We start from the raw sequence: 12,611 nt of genomic DNA on the forward strand, positions 1-12,611 counted from the left end.
GAAACCCAAAATTTCCTCTTCATATAAAGGCCACACCTGAGCCATTTCTAAATGAATCTAGGCAGAGTGTTCTCAAGAAGCATCTAGAAGCCATTATAGAGCAGTAAAACTAAACAATACACATGTATGTTAGGAAGACTGAAGGCTCCACCTCTACCTGTAACAGATGCTATTTTAAGTGACCCTATGTTTCATCTGACAAATTCATGATGACGTATGTTTGTGCCAGGAATAAGTAATCCAAGGTATCTTAGAAGATGTCGTAGAGAACCAAAGCCAAATTTAGCAGTAGACTTAAAACAGGGATGGGAGGACCTTCAGATGTTGTTGGACTCCAAGACCCAGGCCATTATCCCTGACCATTGGCCATTCTGGCTGAGACTGACGGGAGTTGGAGTCCAACAACATCTGGGAGGAGTACAGGTTCCCTATTCATTGGCTTTAAAAAAAATCAGCTTCTGTATTCCAGTCAAGTCAGGAAATAAACAGGATCATAATCTTATGCCAATGAACTGGGAGGAGGTAAGAAGGACAAACAGTATTCTCTGGAACAGTTCTTAGACATGATAAGTTGCATATTAATTCATCAAAAAGCACTGACCCTATAATGGGTGTAAGAAATACAATCCTTCTGGGAGCTCACTATAAAACTGCCAGAGGTTCCAAGTTGCACAGGTGGATAATTTCTAGTGCTTCCTGTAAGGGCTTCTTCAAGGACAACTGTTCTGGCAGGAATAAGAACTTGGGTGTTCTGTGCCTATTTCAGTGGAAAAGACAGAGGAGTAAGTGAGGTCAAACACCCACATTCCTAACTTAGAGATGCAGATGGTAGGGACATCTTGACCTCCATAGACAAGCCACATTCCATTCTGTGCCCACTTGAGACGTCAAAACCTTTGCATTAGCTTTTATGAACCTAAATGCGTCTCTGCCTTCCCCCAGCAAAGAGTGGGACGCAGGGCTATTTCCAAAAGACCAGGCTGATGACTGTAAGTAATCAGAGGGTTGCACATTGTGTAACATCATTGCTGGCAAGGCTGCTGGTACTAATCAGAAGTGATGGCTGATCCCATTTAGAGGCAGGGAAGAGGCAAAGTATGGAGACTAGGACTCTTACATTCCAGCAGCCGCTCTCCAGGGAGCACTTGGAGATAGGGAAGATGGAGCCCTTGGATCTCTCAGCGCTTTCGTTTGTTTGTTTTTTAAGGCAACATCTACGTACAACAATTGTGAGCAGAATTGCCATTTCCCTATAAATTGCATCAAATGAGGAAATGGGCAAGCAGTGGAAAGATCTGTTTGCTGATTATCATCTACTCAGTATTCACAGAGCATATGTAACTGGCTGTCTAAAAACAAAAACCAAAACCCCCAACCACAGATATATTGCCCAACATGGTTTTAGTGCATCTGACTCATTTATTCTGCATTTTTACTGCTGTAGTGTAATGTAAGCACCATTCCTAAGTGTTCCAAATTGACATGGAAGTTCCAATGCTTTTTGTAGACATCTTTTTACTCATGGCAGTGTGTTTTCTGAAGTTATCCTATCCTTTGGCGAGCTCCAAGCGGAATCTGGTGCTTGTTTTCTAAGTGTTCTGCACATGTGCAGCTGGCAAGCCTGAAATACTATTTGCATGTCACCTCACAAGGCAAATGCATGTTGGGCCTTTTTCTTCAAGGATCTCCTAACCAATGAAATGCAAAATCACATCAAGGTGTGAATTAAGTTTTTTGTGTGTGCATCTAAATGATAGAGTACACTAGATCAGTCCAGTGGGAAAATGTGAGATTTGAATGGAAAATAAAAGGTGTAGAAATGCTAGCTCACATTTATCCTAAGAAATTTGCAATAGACAAGCCAGCTGTTGCTTTTCATACCTGTGGCTGGATTTTTTGTGTGTGCAACCAAAGCATACCTTCCCCTCCACCAACCCAGTGCAGTATACATGCTCACACAAAGTACAAGAACCTGTAAAATGTCCCCACTGGTTTACTCTGTGGTGCAGAGTTTGCCTTCTGAAAAAGATACATCTCAACTTGGGGGGATGGTTTACAAGTTATTGCGGATTTTCTGAGCTGCAAGCAAAGTCACGTCTGTCAAGAAGCAAGCTCAGCTGTCTACGAACTCCACTTTGCGTCCTGACGCACAACCTTGCTTGCAGCTTAGAAAATCAGTAAACCATCTCCCTAAAGTGACACAAACCAGCTATATATGAAGAGAGGGAAACACCAATATCTCTGGATAGTTGACCTATTTTACTCCTAGTGATGGAATGAGTCCACACGTCATGAAATTGATCCAGAATTGATGTAACCTACAAGACCACATCCTTATGAGCGGTTTGGGAATTCCTCGTATAGAACAACTTCCGAAGAGTATCATGAAATCAGAAGTTTAGCCTCAGCGGTGCTCCTATTGTATTTTGTTGTTGTTGTCCTGAACAGGTAAAAATCCTCTGCATAGTTCAGATACAGGTAAAGCCTAAAGAGATCGTGGCCATATGGTTTCGCTCTTCCCCACTTTCCGTTCCAGCCACTGGCAAAGCAAAAGATTCTTGTTGTGCTTGTCCTTTTCTCACCGTAACCTTTGTCGCACAAATGAGGCTTCTCTATTCTTCACTCATTGCCCTCCGTGAAAGACAGCAATAGACTCCATACTCTGTAATTGGATTGACTGGCTGACTGATTCCTGTTCTTTTTTCCATTTTTACAGCCTTGGGAACCTGAGGGGGGTTGGGGAGGGGAGGGAAGAGAAAAGGTGGAACAGCCAGCCACTCAAAAATACAGAATATTTCAAAGGTTAAGGAGTACAGCGTACAACTTCTGTCTGTTACGGCCGACTGGGCTTTGAAATTCGGATGTCTTGTTTTCAATACCTCCTTACAATGATTGTCACAAGGATGACAATGGATGAGGAAGCTCAGGTCATTCTCATTAAGGACTTCACCGCCCGGGGTTTTCTTTTCGTTTCTCTACAGTATGCATAGAAGAGCTTTTGCCAGGCGTATGCTGTATAGGTTTCTCCTCTGTAGACTTCTGCCCGAGAATTGCATTATTGACTATAGCCTGAGCAGGGCTCAAATTAGAGAGTACGCCAGTTATAATACTGTACTGCAGAAAGAGGCAAATGTTGCATAGGGGTGTCTACTCTAGATGATGCTAATTTTGACGCCCAATTTAACTGTTCTGATGGGTTTGTTCCATCTAGCTTTCCTTTTGCTTATTTTCCTTTTACTCATTTACCCTCCTCTGCCACTATAATGAAAAGATCGGTAGAATCATGGGCCACAAATTTGTACAGAGATGCTGCTTATTTTATTGGCCTGTGCTTCCTGCATACACCTTTGCTTCTCGATTTTTCTTCTGTAGCCTTCTGGTACCAACTCATAGTAGCAGAGTGAACAGTTAAAGAAAATAATTTTACCCATTCCCCTTTCTGGTAATAAGTACCCAGGTGTCAAAGAAGGCCCAAAAGGGAGTTTATGAGTCATGGCGGAGGTGAGAGCATGTGTACAAATTCAACAGGGCTTTCTTTCTTTCTTTCTTTCTTTCTTTCTTTCTTTCTTTCTTTCTTTCTTTCTTTTGTTGCTGATTTGTTAATGTTTTGATATTGTTTTATAGATATGAATGCTGTCATACTTTCTGAATCCTATAATGTGATTTTTGGTGTAACTGTGGTGTTTATCTTATTTTTTAGTTGTTTTGTTAATAGTTTCACATAGATGGTAATTGTTTTATTTGGGATTGTTTTACTGATTATTTGTTAAATATTCTATACAATTTCACATTTGTGATGTTCCATTATGTTATTTTCATCTTTTGTTTGTAAGCCGCTTTGCGATTTATTTGAATAAAAAGCAGCATAGAAATAGAATCTATCAGTCAGTCTGTGGCAATTCTGATTCAATGACTCTGATACAACTTGTAAACTGCTTTGACTGATTTTAATATTGCATTTTTACATTGTTGTAACCTCTCCTGGGACCTTATGGTGAAAGTTGGGCAAGAAACCTTGATGATGTTGATATAGATTAGAATATAGAATACTGCATATCCTCCAACATTTCTCTGATGAAAATAGGGATGTCCTATTTGATAATAATAATAATAATAATAATAATAATAATAATAATAATAATTAATAATAATAATACTGCTTGCGTAGCTAAGCTTAATTTATAATCTTGAATGGGGAGGGAGTCATTCCTTGGGTCTAGGGTGAGACTGACCATATTCTAGAGATGAGGGCTTGGCAAAATGTAACTCCTTTACATTGATCTTATATATCCACTGATCTCAACAGGACACTATTTCCCCAAGTTCACATGCAAGTCATGAACTGCAGTACAGAAATTGGAGCATGTTGTGTAAAGTCTATTAAGTACAATATCAGACCCTCCAAGTGTCCTTATGTTCTGATTTGTTCCCAGAATGTCCCACTTTTCCTTAGAACATCCCTGTTTTCATTGGAGACATGTTGGAGGGTATGAAATTCTACGACCTCCGAACCAAGGAGAGAAGTAACCAAACCACCTTTAGAAGACATCTGAAGGCAGCCACGTATAGGGAAGCTTTTTTTTAATGTTTAATGCTTTATTATGCTTTATATATGTTGGAAGCTGCCCAGAGTGGCTAGGGCAACCCAACCAGAAGGGCTGGGTATATTTAATAAAATAATTGTTGTTGTTGTTAAGGATGTCCCTATTTTTATCGGAGAAATGTTGGAAGGTATGTTAGTTAGTACTCATGCTAGTCCAACTGTTGCTCTGTCAAGGTTCTGCAATGGTCCCAAAAGAAAATAACCCTTCTCCACAGAAAGAGAGCTACTGCAATACCTCAAGGACCGCCTCTCTCCATATGAACATCTTCTGAGGTTTTTCTTTGCATGCCTCCTCCTCAAGAGGTCCGGAGGGTGGAAACATGAGAACAGGGCCTTCTCTGCAGTGGCTCCCCACCTGTGGAATGCTCTCTCCAGGGAGGTTCACCTGGCACCTTCATTATACACCTTTAGATGCCAGGTAAAAACGTTCCTTTTTAACCAGGCCTTTGGTTGCCCTGATTTACATCCTATGCCTTTTTAAAATGTGCTTTGGGGGGCGGGCGGGCTATTGGGTTGTTGTTTTTATTTTTTTATTATGTATTTTGTGATTTTATATCTTGATTTTATTCTGTGAACCGCCCTGAGACCCCCGGGTATAGGGCGGTTTATAAATTCGAAGTAGAAGTAGAAGTAGAAGTCGAAGTAGAAGTAGAAGTAGAAGTAGAAGTAGAAAAAGAAGAAGAAGCAATCCAAGCCCAGGATGCAACTATTGTTCTTGGGGAAGAGACACCTCCTCTTGAGGCAGCTGGATAGTCTGCAGGGTTGGGACAATGGTGTTGATCATGGGTAGGCAAACTAAGGTCCGGGGGCCAGATCCGGCCCAATCACCTTCTCAATCCGGCCCACGGATGGTCAAGGAATCAGCGTGTTTTTACATGAGTAGACTGTGTCTTTTTATTTAAAATGCATCTCTGGGTTATTTGTGAGGCATAGGAATTCTTTCTTTCTTTCTTTCTTTCTTTCTTTCTTTCTTTCTTTCTTCAAAATATAGTCCAGCCCCTCACAAGGTCTGAGGGACAGTGGACTGGCCCCCTGCTGAAAAAGTTTGCTGACCCCTGGTGTTGATGGTTGTGTCCTCAAGATGTTCTCTAACAGAACATGTAAATGCCCTGTCATATAGGCACCGTATACAAGGGGCCAAGGCCCTTTGGGCCCTCCCAATCTTTTTTTGAGGGGGCTGGGGGTCCCCCCTTGCTGAGGCTGAACGTGGAGACGGGTGTGGAGTGACATGAGGACATCGCTTTGGGCCCTCTCAGTGGACTTTGGCAGATGGCAGTTCTGCCCTGTGGTACCATTGGTTTCTTGAGGCCATTCCCATTCATTTCAAGGGCCAGGCATGGAGTTCTCTTACTATCATGAACTATAATTGTGCCCATTTATGTTAAAATGCCTGGTCTTACTTTTGGTTTTTATACCTGTTTGTTTTTAGACTTTGATTTTATTGGTATCTTGATGAATATTCTGTGTTGTTTTAAGTAAACCGCTGAGAGGCTTTTGTTGATTAAGGGGTATATAAATCCTGTTGGATAAACAAAGTAAGAGCACTTTGGCAAATCCCATTCATTAGTTACATAAAGCAATACGATACGTATACAATGCTGGAAAACATCCTGGGGGAAACTGACAGGTTGAATTTGACCCTCGAAAGTGATGGTTTGAGTGATGTGGCAGCCTTTAGCATGTCACTTATTTAACTTATGGATGACGCCTCTGCTCGTTGTGCAGTACGAGTAACATTTGCATGATTTACTAGGTGGCGTCCAGGCCTTTTGACTCAGTAGGCAATGCATTTAACACCATCTAATTCAAAGGTGACATTTTTTATTCACTGGCTGATGTACCTGATTTAGAAGTTGATAGATCTAGCTCACTGCGAACGAGTCCAATTCCCCCATGGAATGTATTTACCTCAGTGTGTGATGTATGGGATTTAATAATATAATGCATGTTTCTCCTATAGCTTATGTATTGGCATCAATTTATATCCTGACCTTTCCTAACCTAGAATGAACCAACTCTTTCCAGCTGTGATTCAGGTGAAGTTCGCTAGCAATCCAGACTGGTAGAGCAGTAAAACAAAAGAGACCAAATGAGGTGATAAAAGGCAGGCTTCCCCAGTGAAATATTTTCATCAAATGTGATGTGTGGATACAAATGTCCTGTCACCACAGTTATTGCTACTTCTGCACATTGAGGGAATATCCCAAATCCATTTACGTTTTCTGTATCCTCTTTAGGATTCCATGTGCCGCTACTTATTTCCCCAGAGTGGTGTCAACTTACCAAATGTTGCACTGTGATTCTTTGTTGTTGTTGCTTTTTAAAGCACCTCAATTTGTTTGCAATATTTTCAATTTTATTTTAAATCTAGGCAAGGATCACAATAAATATTTTTAGGTTCGGATAAACAAGCTGGGCTTGTGCAGTACAGCGGAAGGTGTTAGAACCGGTGTTGGAAAATATCCCTCCCGATTTCCTAATTTGACAATCGGGTCGGCCAGGGATATAAAAGGGTGTGCCATCTGTCTCCTGTTCAACAAAATGTAGAGCCGCATGGTCAGTCAGATTAGGGTGGCATGACATTCAGCAAAATCAGGGGGCAAGGGTCCCTTAGACTGCAGGTGAGAGATCACATTCCTAATGCTCTCCCAGGTTTTTGGTTTTTTTAAAGCAATATCTCAATGCACTTAGGACATGTCTTTGCATCAAAGTTGTATTTTAAATGCAAGGTGATTTATAGCTTTATGTCAATCACGTCACTCGTGCGATAGTTTGGACTGTTATGTGAAAGTTCCCATGGGATCATCACCACACGACATCAACATCAGAATCTGTCACCATTCCCTTAATATAACTTGCGGACACACCAGCACTGCATACTTAAAATAACTTATGACCTTTCACGTTTTTAACAGTTATACGGTACACTTAAACAATACGGTATATACAATCTGAAATGGAGGGATTCCGCCACCCTCCTGCCAGTATTTTGCAAAGCAGTATTAACATCTTACTACCTGCATGTGTTACTTCATTATCAGTCGTGATCCCCCAAGTATCTTCTTTTCTGGCACAAAGTCCTCTCTAGTAATGGTCATTGAGACTTTCTGGTGATTAGAATTATAGAATCATAGAGTTGGGAGGGACCCAAGAGTCATCTAGTCCAACCCCCTGCAATGCAGGAATCTCAGCTAAAGCATCCATGACAGATGACCATCCAACCTCTGCTTAAAACCTTCCAAGGAAGAAGAGTCCACCACCTCTTGAGGGAGACCATTCTACAGTCAAACAGCTGTTGCTATCAAAAAGTTCTTCCTGGTGTTTAGTAGTAATCTCCTTTCTTCTAACTTGAAGCCATTGGTTTGAGTCCTGTCCTCCAGAGCAGGAGAATACAAGCATGTTCCTTCTTTCATGTGACAGCCCTTAAGAAGATTGCTCTCATATCTCCTCTCAGTCCCCTCTTTTCCAGGCTAAACATACCCAGCTACTTCAAGCGCTCCTCATAAGGCTTAGTTTCCAGACCCTTGATCATCTTGGTTGCCCTCCTCTGCACACATTCCAGCTTGTCAACATCCTTCTTAAATTGTGGTGCCCAGAACTGGACACAGTATTCCAGGTGGGCCTCACCAAGGCAGAATAAAGTGGTACTATTACTTCCCTTGATCTGGACACTAGACTTCTGTTGATTAGGTTTCATTCAGAACATAGAATTTTTGAAGTCGTCACCTTGGAATCAATAGCACCTTTTTCATGCTTTATTACTTCATCATCAGGATAATTTAGTAATGATACTGGACATAGGTCCAAAGTATGATGTCAGGGAACTGCCATCGGAAGAGCAGGTGGTGGAAGGGCTCAAGGAGGTTAGGAGAGACTTAACAGCAGAGGAGGGAACCAGCAGGGGGAGAGAAGGAGCTCCGAGGGAAAGGGAGTTGGAGGGATGGCTCTGGGACACTTCTAGCGAAAACAGTGAGGAGGTTTCAGGACCTCCTATAGGGACACCCACACCTTGCCGGAAACTGTCACGCCGAGAGTCCAGAAGACGCGTTTCCGTTAAGGAGCTTTTATGTTGGAAGAGATTCCGCAAACGCCCACTGTCGGATTCTGCCAGCGATTGAGGGAGCCATGCTTAAGGGGCTCCGCTACAGACCGAGCTTTGCTAATCTGGGCAAACTCTGAGGGACTAAGCTTTTACGCACAAGCATCTCATCATCCCATCACAGCAATCCGACAGTCTTTGAAAGCCGCTTGTGCAAGGAGAGGCATCATGAGCAACCCAACCGGAGCCGGAGTAGCAGGAGGAGCTGGAGCGGGTCCAAGCCTGGAGGAAAGATACAGGGCGTTGGAGGTCCAGCTAGCGCTGCAAACGGCAAGGCTCGAGGAGAGGAGGGCTCAGGATGCAGAAAAGGGAAAGGCCACCCCACTCACAAGGAAGGTGCCAGGATTGGTGCAGAAGTTTGGGGGTGATCCCAGGAACTATCAAGCTTTTAGGACAGAGATGCAATATGCCCTCAATCTGCAGTTTGATGACTTTCCTGATGAGGAATCGAGGGTAGCGTTTGTGATTGGGCATGTCGAAGGGGGGGCAAAAGACTGGGTGAGGCCCCTGATGGCAGCTAATAATGACGCCCTAAAGGACTCGAGGAAGTTTTTTCGCGCCATGGATCTGATGTTTTCCAGCGAGATTGAGCAGGGAGTGGTGCGCAGATAGTTAATGGTGTGTAAACAGGGGAGCCGATCTGTCCGTGAGTACTGGACTGAGTTCACCATGTTGATCCATAAATTGGGTTGGGATTTGTCGGCGGAACCGATACAAATGCTGTTCGAAGAAGGACTATCTTCGGCAGTGAAGGACGAACTTTCCCGGGCTCCCAGGGCGGAGTCTATGGACCAGCTGACAAAATCAGCGCTGGCCATAGAAGCACGCCAGGAGGCGAGAGCTTTGGAGAAGCGGGAAGGGAAGGGGGAACGTTGGAGGGATTTTCGCATTCCAGAGATTCCTGAGCAGCATTCCCCGCCAGCAGAGCTGGAAGAAGGAGTAGACTCTGATGAGGAGGAGTACTGGGGGGCTAGGGACAGCAACCGGTGGAGGGAAGTGTTCGAGACTTCGGAAGATGAAGGAGGCTCTTTCAGGGGTTTTGCATCCTCATCGCCCATGGAGGAAGGGACGGGAGGGGGTGAAGGGGGCCCTGGAGGGGAGGTGGATGTCAGGGAACTGCCATCGGAAGAGCAGGTGGTGGAAGGGCTCAAGGAGGTTAGGAGAGACTTAACAGCAGAGGAGGGAACCAGCAGGGGGAGAGAAGGAGCTCCGAGGGAAAGGTAGTCGGAGGGATGGCTCTGGGACACTTCTAGCGAAAACAGTGAGGAGGTTTCAGGACCTCCTATAGGGACACCCACACCTTGCCGGAAACTGTCACGCCGAGAGTCCAGAAGACGCGTTTCCGTTAAGGAGCTTTTATGTTGGAAGTGATTCCGCAAACGCCCACTGTCGGATTCTGCCAGCGATTGAGGGAGCCATGCTTAAGGGGCTCCGCTACAGACAGAGCTTTGCTAATCTGGGCAAACTCTGAGGGACTAAGCTTTTACGCACAAGCAGCTCATCATCCCATCACATATGACCTAACACTTTTTGAGATTTTGAAATCTTGTGTAAAATATTTGAACCTTGTGTTAAAATTTACATTCTCAGCATAGAAGAGTTTTTTGTTATTGAAATTGTGGTGGGGGTGGAATCTGGTAATGTTTGGCTATTTTTCAGTTCAGTCCACAACAGAAAATACTATTCAGAAGACAGATATGGAATAATGGGAGGTACCATAGTTCAATCAAAGAACACATGCTTAGCACACAGAAAGTTCCTGGTTCAATCCTTCGCTTGCCCAGGTAGGGTTGGGAAAAACCTTGGAGAGACAGTGCCAGTCAGGGCAGAGAGTACTGAACTCAAGATTCCCATGATCTAAAGGGGCTTATATACATACACAGAGTGCTTCTTCACACTCAGAGGGTCAGAGTCATTCTACTCCAGGCTCCTCTCCCCTCCAGTACAAGGAAGAGGGAATCTGAGAAGCTAAGGTTCATGCACAGAACTCTGCACACCAGATCTTGCCCATAGACAAACAAATAACGATACAGGGACTGCGAAATGTCTTTTTGCTCTTTATCTTATCACCCCTTTAGTGGCTAATGGTCCCAAGTCTTTCCATTCTCAACCACTATTAATAATCAGCCACGAAAGGAAATATAAGAAAGCCAGCCAGCAGAATGAAATAGATTGGGCAGTCAAAACTAAATTGAGTAGCAGAAATGTTTTTCAACAACCATGAAAGTTAAACTGAACCTAAAAAACTACTATTTGAGAAGTTCTACTAGCTTGAAGATGTTTTGGGGTTTGTTTGGTGTTTGCATTACCTTTTTTTTTTTTAACGTTTAACCACTTGCTTGTCTATCTTACCATATCCACATTCCCATATTTTCCAATTTAGGTCTTAATTTCCCATGTGGTGCTGTATCAAATGCCTCGCTGGAAACCAAATAGACTAGATTGACTGACTACATTTCCCTTGTCTGTAAACTGGTTTATCTTCTCAAAAGGGATATTGGACTTAGACCAGCACGACTCATTTCTAGTAGGCATATAGCACAAGAACTAAGTCCTGCTGAATACCTATATCTAGGTTAAGTCGGCACAGAAGTGTAGCTTACAATAATATTTAAGCAGAAAACATTCATGCACAGGCAGATTTCTGTACAGAGTCTGTCGATAGAATGAGGAACTATCTCAGGCAGTAGATATGGAGGGTGGGACAGCAGCTCCCCTCTGAAGTGCTCCCTGGCAGAAGCCCTGAGGCACCCAACCATTCCCATCCAGCTAAGACAGAGGCCCAGTGGTAGCAAAGCCTGCTTGTTGCTGGCCTTGATGCCTCACCTGTGGACATTAAGTCTGCCTGTTGCCCTCAGGTTCAGTGGAGGTTTCTATCCTGCTACTAGAGTTGACGTCAACTTCATCTGCCCATCAAGTTGTACTACCTGGAATGAGAAGGGGAGGGGGGTCTTGTCCTACACCTCAGGGAGTGAAGTATCTTAGGCCAACCCTAACATTGCATGTGGGCCAGAAAAGGACCATCATGAGAAGTCAGGAGAAAAAGAGAAGCTGGAAAGAACTGTTTGTTCAAAGACAAGCTGATGAGTAGGGGGATTTCAGTGATTTAATAGCTACCATGGAGTAGGGAGAAAAATAATTCACCATGAAATGTGTGACCAGACAATAAGTAGGTTGAGACTTAAGGCAGTTAGTTTTGGATTAAACTTTAGGATGAAATATTTCAAATACAGCTTCTAGAATTATACATTTCAGCTGCCATATCAATAATCTGTGGAACCAGTTTTTGGGTAAACATATACTGTATAGTGGTTACTGGTATTTGGATTAAAATCATCATCGTTATCATCAGCTGATGATGATGTCTATTTGTAGGTTGACAAAGTACAGCATCCAAATAGTGAAGTCTGCTAAATAACTAACTTTGGAACAAAAAACAAATCATGCCTTTTAGTTCATACTTCAGGCTGTACCTGGAGACGCACCTTCCTTTCTTGCCAGGGTCTTAATAAGTCATCATTTTTCTGTCAACTTCCTTTTCTGGATTAGAATATCAGTAGTATCCTGAACATGGATCTCATCTGTGGAATGTATACATTAATGCACTTTATGTCTAAGATAACTGGCGGTTTTAAAACATACCTTTCCTTTAGTAATCAAAATGGTATCTTATAGCAATTTAGAGTTCTGTTGGTCCATTTTTTAAAAAAAGATGCGTAACATTTTTAATAATTGTAAAGATAAGCATCTTAATGGCCCTTGCTTTCTCCACTATCTTCTTTACTGAAGAAAAATGAATCGTACAACAGTGGTACATTGGGTTAAGAACTTAATTCTTTCCGGAGATCCGGAGGAACCTGAAACTGTTCTTAACCTGAGGTTTCACTTTAGCTAATGGGGCCTCATCCT

Source organism: Podarcis gaigeae, assembly GCF_964106915.1.
Source record: "Podarcis gaigeae genome assembly, chromosome: 17".
NCBI lineage: Eukaryota > Metazoa > Chordata > Lepidosauria > Squamata > Lacertidae > Podarcis > Podarcis gaigeae.